Source organism: Ailuropoda melanoleuca, chromosome 10 (assembly GCF_002007445.2).
Source record: "Ailuropoda melanoleuca isolate Jingjing chromosome 10, ASM200744v2, whole genome shotgun sequence".
Taxonomy (NCBI): Eukaryota; Metazoa; Chordata; class Mammalia; order Carnivora; family Ursidae; genus Ailuropoda; species Ailuropoda melanoleuca.
In genome coordinates this window covers 35217953-35228648 of record NC_048227.1, presented here as the reverse complement: position 1 = coordinate 35228648, position 10696 = coordinate 35217953, and the positions used below count along the sequence as shown (strand labels likewise).

Genomic DNA, 10696 nt, shown 5'->3' with positions numbered 1-10696 from the left:
GCCGGAGCCCGCAGCCGAGCCCGACCGCCCCCGCCGCCGAGGTAGGAAGCCCCGGGGCGTCGCGCCGTGGGGACGGGACTGGGCGGGTGGGGGGAGCTGGGCTGTCGCGCGGGGGCTGCGGGGGGCTGCGGGACCCGAGGGTCGCCTCCTCCTCCCGCGTCCGCGCCTCGCCCCGGGCCATTGTGAGCCCTCGCCGGGGCCCCTGCGCTCGCTCCCTCGCTCGCTTGGCTCGCGCGCTCCCTCCCTCGCCGGCTCGCCGACCCCGTCCCTCCGTCTCTCCGTCTTTCTCCTCCCTCCTTCCCTCCCTCCGTCCGGAGGCCGGCCGAGCCACGGCCGGGTCGAGGGCGGGAGCAAACTTCGGCGGGGAAGTTGGGCGGCCGCGGTGGGGGCGCGCTGCGGTGTGAGAGGGGGCCCCCGGAGCCTGGGCACGAAGTTGTCTGGGGCAGCCGGGCAGCCGCCCCTTACCACGGCTGCGCGGGGGGCTGTTCCTAGGACGGGGTTTGAAAGGTGTCTCCTCCCTTGTCCCGGAAAGTCTCCGCACTGCTGCCCCTGGCTAGCCAGGGCCCTTTCTGGGCCGGGGGAGGGAGGCGTCCGTGGGGGTCAGGACAGGAGGTGCTGCCGCGTGGGGACTGGGAGCTGGAGTTCTGTCTGGCACTTATTCGGCCACTGCTGTCTGGGTGGAAGCAGAACAGCCTGGCAAAGTGAAGAGGGCAGGGGTATCCGACGGCCTGGAGGAGGGTCTGGAGAGAGTGGGGGAGGGGTGAGGCAGGTGCATCCCGAGGGAGGGAGATGCCAGCACCCTGCTTCCCTGCAGGCCCCCTGGAATGGGGCTGGAATCCAGGCTGGCACCTGGAGGCTTTGGCACACTGCCCTGGCCAGTTGGGTACTCAGGCCATAGCAGGGCAGCATGCTGCCTGTCCGCCTGTCCAGGAGGGCCCGCCTGGCCTGGCCACCCGGGGCAGTGATGGTTGCTGCGATCCTGGCCCTGCCCTGGAGCCTGGGAAGCGGGAAGGGATCCTGGGAGGAGCCCTGGGCCACCAGCCATCACAGCCCGGACTCTTGGCTCTGAAGGGAACGCTTGACACTGAGGGGGCAGCCAGGCCAGCCAGGGACCTGGCCAAGGCCTGGGCTCTCGTGGCTCTTGGTCTAGGCCAGGGACAGGGCCCGAGCTGTGGTCTTTATATGCAGCCTTCCTAAGGGTCTCACGTCCTGGAGGTAAGGTGGGGCTTAGCTGAAGCTAGAGAACAGCAGGAGACACTCTGCTCTCCCAGGGCCTTCCTCAGCTCCCAAGCTCAGGGAAGGGGAAACTGGCCCCTTCCAACTGCCCACCCACCCAGTCCCCTCCAAGCCCCACTACTGGTGCCACAGTGCCACAGCTGTTCAGCCCAGCCCACACATCCCTCCCCGTGACCTCGGAGCCTTCCCCCTCTGCTCCTCCTTCTCCCCTCTGGGCCTGGGCTGGGCCTCCCAGCTGGCCCTGGCCCACCCTGGGGGAGGGGCTGCACCTGGGGAGTCCTTCCCAGGACACCCCTCTCCAAGCTCCAGCCCAGCCCATTTTACAGCCCACCCCCAGCTCTGCTTGGCCCTGTCTGCAACCAACCAGGCAGGAGGCAGTGCCAGGGGGCTGGGGCACAGTTTATGGGGGTTGAGGACCCCTTGGAAGCAGCCCTGTTTTCCTTAGCTCCTTACCCTCCCCCTCCTTTCCGGAGCTGCCATTAGCGCTGACCCTCTGACCCCCAGAGCCTGCCCGCCCTTCCCTGTCTGTGACCTTTGACCTTTGGTGTTAAATCCCTCCAGCTGGGGCTCTTCGGCCCCTGAGTGACCCTGGCCCAGGTCCCCTGGGGGGCCTCTCCCTGCTCCTGGCTCTCTACACAGGGACACCTGCCAGTCCCTCCCTCACTGATGGGGAGGGGGTGCCCCAGGAAGCCAGACAGTGAGTCACCCCACTTCCAGGCACCACTGCTTTTAGAGTCAGTGGCTTTGGGGGATTCGCGAGAGCCAGGCCACAGCCTTGAGGGTGAGTGGGAAAAGCCCCTGGCCTGGGAATCTGATATCCTGAATTTGAGTTTGGGCCAGGCCACCAACTCCCAGGGGCCCTTGGGCCGGCTCCCCCACCCCCTTCTGGGTCTCAGTTTCCTCACCCGTAAAACCAAGAGGTCAGGCAAGGTGAGCTTTCTGAGCTGGAGTCGATGAGAAGACTTGTTGGTGGGGGGGACTGAGAAGTGGGGTCAGGCCAACCAAAGCCAACTCTCAATTATCCGTGGGTGGAGTCAGTATGAATAACTGGATGCCACAGACATCCAAAAACCTCCTTTCAAACAATCGTGTGAACCGCGTCCCCCCAAAGCTTTTGTTGTTTCTAAAAAGCCAGCTGCAGATGGGTAGCCACAGCAATGTCTTCTGCCTGGGCTCCCCTCGCCGGGAGTGCCCGTGGAGGGCACACTGGCTTGCAGGAAGACAGAGCTCTGCCAGGGCCCCTCCCTGGGGCCTGTGGGGGGGGGACCTGTACCCCTCTCAGCCCCACCTTGCAGCCCCTACGCTCCCATCTCCCCTCCTTTCCTGGCCTGGCCTTGGCCCCAGGCGGTGGGAGTGTCTTCTGCCACCTAATCCTCCTGGGGTCTGAACTGTGGTATAGAAGGAAGAATGTGTTTTCCTGACGACATTTTCCCATGTGCATTTTCATCTACCCTGACTTGCCTGGAATCCAAATTTCCCACTTGGGCGAGGGGGTGGGGACGGGTGCTGGGCAGAGTTTGGGGCAATCCCAGGATGAGGGAGGGTGGCGGCAGCTGTGGCTGGGGGACCAGATGTTGGGGCCGGGGCCTTGGAGCTCTTTGGGAGGCGTTTGGGGTGGGGCCCTGGTGCTGGGAGGCACGCTGGAGTTTGGTGGGGGAGCTGGCTGCTCCTGGCTCTCGCCTCCCGCACCGGATGTCTCCCCAGGTTGTGTACCAGGGGAGGCTGTGGAGGCCCCTCACCCAGGCGGGGAGTCCAGCTTGCAGTGGAGAGGCCCTGAGCTGGATGGAGTAGGGGGATAGCCTTTTCTGAGGCTGCAGAGAAGCCTCCCTCTGTTCAGGGTTTTTACTGTCAGTTTTCTATTTCACACAGATGATGGAAGCCAGAGGGTCACTGGGGGAAGGTGCCGGGTGGTCCCCCTTTCACCCAGAGGTGGGGAGCATCCCCGGCTGGTGAGGAGGCAGCTTAGGGCCAGCCAGAAAGATGCAGCTCTCACTAGCCTGCATTGGTTCTCTTGTAAAAGGGCCATAGAGGTGGGCGGCCCAGACATGTGGGGGGATATCCCATCTCTGAGATGGGATACTTGGTCTTTCCCCAGCCTGCCACCACCCCGCAGCTTTTGCAAAGCTCTGGGGACACATCTGCTCCAGTGGCTTCGAAGGGGCCCACCTCAGCAGCACCCTGGTGAATTCGGATTCAGGTGCGGTTCCGGGCGGGGACTCAGTATTTTCCACCTATGGTGGGACCTCTGGTGCTCTGCTGACCAGCCAGGGTTGAAGCTTTGATGCTGGGACACGAAAGGATGTGCTGCTGGGGGGTCCTGTCAGGGGCCTGGCCTGGAGGAGACAAGGCCCTCCTTTCAGACCAGGGAAACCCCTGCTGCTCTCCAGCTGATAATAGTACCAGCGGAGGGCCCTGGGGGGCAGGGATGGGGGTGGTGTCATGGGCAGGGCAACTCCCTGAAAAAATCAGCGCCTTCCAGTGGCCCTGGGGACTTGGCAGGTGTTGGTATCTGTCACCTGAAATGCCACATCAGCCCTGTGAGGAAGATCACTGATGGCTGTTTGACGAATGAAGAAACGAGTTTACAGTGGAGCAGGGCCAGTGGGCATCTGGGCCCGAGGTGCTGGGTCTGCTCTGGCTTGTGGGGGAGTGGATACCTGGTGGTCAGTTTCCCAGCCTGGGGTGAGAAGGGATCCTGCCCTTGAGGGGAAGCTGAGCTGGCCCCAGCAGCCCCCTCTCCCTGGCACTGGTCCTCTGGCCTAAGCTGTAGACTGCTTCAGGGGGAGGTGAGGCCTGGTCCAGGACTGCAGGGGTCACTGGCCCTTCTACCCATTCCAGCTCTGGTGCTAGGAGACCCTCTCAGGGGAGCTCTGGGGGCCTCTACACAGCTGGTCCCCAGGGAGCCCCAGAGCCTGACCTGCCATCCTGGCTAGGATGCTTCTCTCCAAGCTCCCTCAGGCTGGGCAGGGTAGAAGCCTTGGCTCTGGGCATCTTGAGGGGCGGGAGCTCTGGCCTTCCTCTCCTCCTCCCCCTCCCCATGGGATGGAGGGTTCTGGTTAGCTGGTGGTCAGGCTGGGAGGAGCCTGGGGGGCACGGAGATGTGAAGTGATTCCAGCATTGGGTTGGGGGGGGGTACTTTCCATCTGCTCCAGATGCCCCTGGTGGGGGATGGGCAGAGGAACTGAGAATCTTCCAGTGCCATGACTAGGGGTCGGGGGAGAGGCTGGGGCTTCCTCAGGCCCTTTGTCTTCAATGCCTGAGAAGCCAGGTAGTACCCGCTGCAGGGAGGGCCCCTCGATGCAGCGTGCGACATGTGTGTGCACACGTACTCCTGCCTTGGCAGATGGCTGCCTGGGGAGGGGACTGACCCAGCCCCTGGCCCCCTCCTCCAGTCATGGCCAAGGGCGGGTGGGAGGCTCCAGAGGCCCCAGGAGACTGCTGAGCTGCCTGAGTCAGCCTTGGGAAAACAATCCTGCCCAGCTGACAGAGGGTCTTGTCTCCTTTGCACAAATGCACTCACAGGCTAGTGCCCCACTGGGACCCTGGGAGTCAGAAGGCTGCCGGGCAGCAGGGGGGATACTGGGGGGAAACTGAAGCTCAGAGATTTGAAGGCTTGACCTGGGGTCACTTGGGGTCAGGGAGGGACAGAGGGGGACCAGAGCCTAAGACTGTCTCTGGCCTCTGAAATGTCAGTTCAACCTGGGAATCCCCTCAGCTCTTCTCCTGTTCCCCCCACCCCCATCCACTGTGCAGGCATGGGGGCATGACATGGGGGCAGCTGCGTCCGGGTCCGGAGGAAGCCTCTCTCCCTCCCTTCTCCCCATCGTCCATCTGGGTCTGGCTGGCAAGTCCCAGCCAGCCTGAGCCATTTCTCCCCTGGGCCACTCCCTCCTGCATCCAGAACCCCCAACCCCCATCCCCACACTTTCAGGCTGACTGCCCCTGAGCTGTGATGTCCCCCTCCCCCTAGGCTGTGGGGCCCTGCATTGTCCTGCCTGTTCTAAAGCTCCCCCCCCCCCAGTACTGCTGGCTGTCTGCCTGCCAGCCCTACCCTCTTTCAGGCCAGCACCCCAGCACCACCTCAGGACACCTAGTGGTCACCCTGCTGGGTCCAGTGGACCCTGGGTCCCAAGGGCCTCGAGCACGCCAGGCAGGCAGGGTGCTATCCAGTAGGTGTTTCCTTTTGGGTTTGGAGACTGCCCCCAGCTTCTGGACTTGCTTTGCTGCCAGATTGGACAAGCAGGAGACAGGCGGGAGTGGCAGGGAAGAGGGGCTATGGGCAGGGGTGGGGTGGATAGGGGTGTGGGGGTGGAGTCCAGAGTTCATGTCAGAGTCCCTCCTGGGCCTGGTTGCTGGCTGTTCTGGGGTGGGCTCTAGGCCAGTACTGGGTGGGAGTGACAGGAGAGAAGCTGGGGGACCTGGGCCCTACCAGGCATCCCAACTGAACCAGGGCAATGCTGGCCACCCCGTCATCATCCAGGTTTGCTCCTGGGTCCTTTGCCCTGGATGGGGAGGAAGAAGCCTCTGTGTCAAGGCCCAGAGGCCCTGCCTCTCACCTTGACCTTGGACAAACCACCTCCTTCTTTGGGCCTCGGCCCCTCCATTCCAACCCATCTCATCTGGCTGGTGGGCACCACAGATGGATTCATTCATTTAGTGGACATTCACTGAGTGCCAGGTGTTCAGGAAAAGCAGAGGGCAGGTGTGATGGTGCTGTTCAGGGAGTGGTTAGGGTGCTCAAGCTCCAGGTTACTTTAGGCTAGCCCTTTCCTTTCCCAGATGGGGAAACCGAGGCTCAGAGCTTTGCCCACATCAGACTGGGGCAGGCCGGTTTTCTGGCTCTGAGCCCCCAGCACTTTGCACTGCTGCCCAGTTCCCGATGGTGGAAGGAGTTGGCTCAGTGTGGGGGGCCGTGGGAAATAGTGCAGTGGTCCGCTCCATGAGGACTTCACCGGCTCTAGGACTCCCTTCCTGGAATGAGGTTCTGAATGCCAGGTGCACGGGAAGTGCTGGGGCAAAGGTCAGGGGGGCAGTGCGAATGACACTCTGTGTGCAGGGCCAGGCATCCAAGGTATGTTCAGGAGCTGGTGACATTATGGCATTAGTGAGGACTTGAACCCTGGATGATCGTGGCAGGTAGCACAGGCCGCTGTGGGGCTGGGAACACTTCTCTCAGCAGCGTGGAGTGAGAAGCAGGTCCTCTGCTCAGCTGTCGGGCACCTGCTGCAAGAGTCTGAGGCTGGAGAGGGTGAATCAGGGAAGACTTGCTGCAGGAAGGGGTAGGAGGGGAGTGGCAGCTGGAGGAGAATATGGGAATGTGGAAGGTTGTGCAGTGGGGCCTGGCACCCGAGAGGTGAGAGTTGGGCTCGTGGGAGAAAGGGAATCCTGAGAAAGGAAGTGCTGCAGGGGAGGGCTTGAGGACAGGAGCCTCTGGCTGGAAAGGAAGAGGGTGCTTTCTGTATAGAGCACTCCATGGCTCCCTGGTGTCCTCCATGTCCTGGCCCAGCCTCCCTCTTGGGCCTCCTCCTCTCCTGAGTGACAGGCAGGTTTGCTGAAGGTCAGCTGGAGCCACACCCCAGGCCTCTTCAGCATTGGGCCCAGAAAGAGTGTGGGCTTTGGAACCTGCCAGTGAACCCCAGATGTGCTGCTTACATGCTCTGTTACCTTGGCAGGTGACTGAACCTCTCTAAGCCTCAATATCCCCCTCTGGAAAATGGAGAGACTAGCACCTAATTTGCGGTGTGAGGATGAATGGAGAGGGGGAGCAGGAGCCTGTCTGGCCTGCAAAACAAGTTAGGACCTGATGCCCTGACACTTCACCCCATGTCCCCCCTGCTCAGCACCAGCCCTCCTCCACCCTGCTGCTCTTGTTCCCCCACCGAGGTCTGGGTGCGTTTCATCCTCATTCATCTGTGGGCCCCCAGGACTGAGTGGGGTGGAGGGCCTGGTGTTGGAATGCATAACTGAGCGACGGGGTAAATGAGGTGGAGGGAGGGAAGGGCCAAAGTCCAGAGCCCGCTTTGCCAGCCTCTGCTCGGAGTTGGCAGATGCTGTTCTCTGAGCCTGGTGCCTGTCCCAGGGTAGTGGGGGGGGGTGGGCCGTGGGGAAGAACTCCCTGGACTCAGGAGGTGTTCATTGGTTTGTCTTACAGCCTGACTTGGTTGGGAAAGCGCAGTGTTTCCTTCCCTTTGGGGCCTGGGCCTCATCCCGCTGTTCCTCATAACTCCGGGTCCCAGACCTCCTGCTGGTCGTGTGCTGTGTCCTGTGTGTATGGTGTTTGAGCACAGGTGTGACACATATGCATTGCCCCTATGTCGGGGTGCAGTGGGTGCTCGCCCATGTCCTGTGGGACAGTGGCTATGGCCTTTGCCGGCCCCAGGGAGTTCTGGTGGAGTGCCCAGCCCTGCCTGTCCAGCCTGAGTGGCATTGCTGCCTAGCAGGGCCTGGACTGCTCCTGCTGAGGCCTCAATGGGTGTGTGTCCCTGTCTGGCTCCCCCCAACCCCATGCCAGCTCCTCCCAGGGATTTGGGCAGCCTGGGCCTGGCCCTTCCCTTCCCAATCTGAGGGCGGGCGTGGGGGCTGCTTGGCGGGCTTGCCTCTGGCTGAGGCCCAGGTGCAGGCAGTGCTCAAAGCCCCACGCACCCCCCCCCCCCCCCCCCCCCCCGCAAGCTGGGCAGACAGGAAAATACCAGACATAGTTGTGCAAAGGTGGCTGCAGGCAGGCAGGCAGTAGGGGGTGGAGGCCTTTGAGATGGGGGCCTAGAAGCCACCGGGCCTAAGGGAGGCCTCCGTGCCAGGCTGGCCTCTGCAGCTGGACAGGCATGCACATCTGTGTGAGTGTGCATGTGCATGTATGGGCTGGGCCCATGTGTGAGTCGCCCCTCCCTACCCCCCTCCCCAGCCTGGTGGCATTAGGGAAGCCAGGACTGGTGAGGGGTGTGGGCGTGGGGGGGTAGGAGTGGGGGAGCCAGCTGTGAGCCTTCCAGCTTCAGCACTACTGAAGTATCTGGGTGACCTTGGCAGGCTACGTTATTGCATGGGGCACCCCCAGCCCAGGGCCAGGAACAAGAATCCTCGGGGCTACATCTCCTGCGTGCCAGGGGCTGGGCCAAGCTCTCCCTGCGGGATGTCCTGAATCCCCCCCTTGCCCAGTGAGCTGGTACCTTTTTGTGGTACCTATGTTTCTGACCAAGGCTCCTAGGGGGCAGCAGGGACCCATCCTAGGCCCCACAGCCAGAGGCAAGAGCACAGGGAACTGGGACCAGCTAGAGTGGAGGTTCCTGGCACACACCCCTATTCAGGTACTGCCCAGCTGAGGGCTTTCCAGAGGCTCCCATGGCCGAGGGCAGAGAGCCCAACCCTGGCTGGGTCACCTGGGGCACTTGCCCCCCCCCCAGGGGAATCTAGGGAGGCCTGGGGGGGGAGGGCTGGCTGAGGGCCCATCTTGGGATGGGGGAGGGGCCTGCCTGCTGAGTGAGAGGTTCCCAGGGAAGGCAAACCCCATGGTCTTACAGGAAGTACAACCGGCCCTGGCCCCTCTCCTGGGACCTGCTGGGCGAGGCCTCAGGATAAGCCCCTCCCTCCTTTTTTTTGAGCAGTTGGGCTCTGGAAGGTGGCTAGGGGCAGCTGTGGCCACTGCCCAGGACAGCTGATGCCTGAGGCTTTCTGAGGGGCACAAGCTTGGTTAGTCGCACCTTACAATGAAGGCCAGGTGCACTCAGGTGAGGGTGAGACAGCGGTGTCTGTGGACACCGTGGGGAAGGTCAGTCCCTCCACCCAGCTGTCCTCACAGCTCCAGAGTAGCCAAAGGCTGGATGTGTCAGTGATGGTGACAGTTAATTCAGCAAGTTTCATCAAGTACCTACTGTGTGCCCAGCATTGTTGTAGTTGCTGAATATTACATAATAATGGGAAACATTAAGAAATCTTTGGATGTGTGCATCATCACCCAAAACCCAATCAGGAGTTCTTATTACTATTATGATCATCCCATTTTAGAGGTGAGGACAATGGGACTGGGAGGTGACCTGCCCTAAGTCCCATGGGCAGGAAGTAGCAAAGCCAAGATGGAGACCCAGGTGGTCTGACCGGTACTTGGACCCCTGCTCTGCTGCCTGCTCAGGAAGGGGGGCGCTGAGAGGATGAGTTCTGCCCCTGCCCCCAGCCCCTGCCTCAGGCAGCCAGGAGGGTGGAGCTCTTGGCCAGAGCAGGGAGGGAGCCAGAGCAGTTCCCAGGAATGTGGGGCCGTTTGCTTTGGCAGCATATCTGCCCTCAGCTCTCCAAGCTTCCCTGTGCGCCCCCCCCCCAGCTGGCCCCTCCAGAGCCCACCCACTGCCTGCTGCCCCTCCTAGGCTCTGTACCTAGCTCCCACAAACCCCTGGGCAGGGAGGGCGTGCCAAGCTGGAGCCCTTTTGCCTGCCCCTCCCCACATCCACGGGCAGAGGAGCAGCCGATAGGGAGCAGGGCTTCTGGACTCACCTGGGCTTGAAATCCAGTTCTGCCACAGACAAGCTGTGTGACCTTGGACAGGTCACTTAATCTCGGTGAGCTTCAGGTTTTCCATCTGTAAAATGGGGGTGGCCAGCACCTGCCTTAACAGGTGTTTTGGTCCTGTTGTCATGTAATATTCACCCAAGGCTTCCTTGTTCCCCCCTCCAGCCCTCAGTTTCCCATCTCTGAGAATTGCATGTGGGTAGTGATGATCCCAGTCTCCAGACACCCCAACACCACAGAGCACAGGGGAGGCTGGAGACTTACTTCCCCTTTCCACTGGCTTTTGAGAGGTGCATCTTGGACCCTTGTCCCCAAGTCCTAGGCTAGATGGACCATGGCTGACCAAAGGGCAGTTTCAGGACCACGGGGGCAGTAAGGGGTGTCCCTTACATGGCCCCATGCTGCTGTGGGGTGGGCAGGGAGAGCCAGAATCCTCTCCTCTCTCTGCTTCTGGCAAGGAGCCCCTGAATGCTTCTCAGGGTGGGTATGCCTCGCTGCCCCCCACCACCTACGCAGGCACCCCTCCAATCTCTCCACCAGCCAGCTGACCTCCCCCAAGCAGGGAGGGAGCGACTTTATCCAGAGCCCACTCCCGTGAGCCTGGTGAGCTCGAGCCTCAGTTTCCCCATGTGTTCGACAGGGGCAAGGAGACGGCATCTACTCCCAGTAGGGGTTTTGGAGGGTTCAGAGAATTCCTGGACAGCCCGTGCCTGGCACAGGGTAGGTGTTGGACGCAGGCTGACTGCCCCCCCCGCCCCCCACGCCACAAGCGCCCCGGGGGGTCCGTGGGCCGGCCGGGCCTAGGTTTCCTCGGTCCCCCGCGCTCGCCCCTCCCGCTGCGGGGTGGGCTCGGTCGCCAGGTAGGCCGGGCCGGGCGGGGGCGCTCGCCGGGCGCTGCAGCTGGGGGCCGTCTGCGCGCGGCGGGGCGGGCGCACAATAGCGTCCATTGTCTGGGCCCCGGCCGGCG

General features: G+C 62.4%; 1 protein-coding gene across 2 annotated transcripts in view; it reads left to right on the top strand.

Moving 5' to 3' along the window:
* Nucleotides 1–6: 6 nt before the first annotated feature.
* Nucleotides 7–10696, top strand: part of GLIS2 (GLIS family zinc finger 2) — a 20422-nt gene continuing 9732 nt past the window's right edge. For both annotated transcript variants that reach the window (XM_034670462.1, XM_034670461.1), the window contains exon 1: nt 7–41. The gene's annotated coding sequence lies outside the window, so the exon portion shown is untranslated. The remainder of the gene's footprint in view (nt 42–10696) is intronic.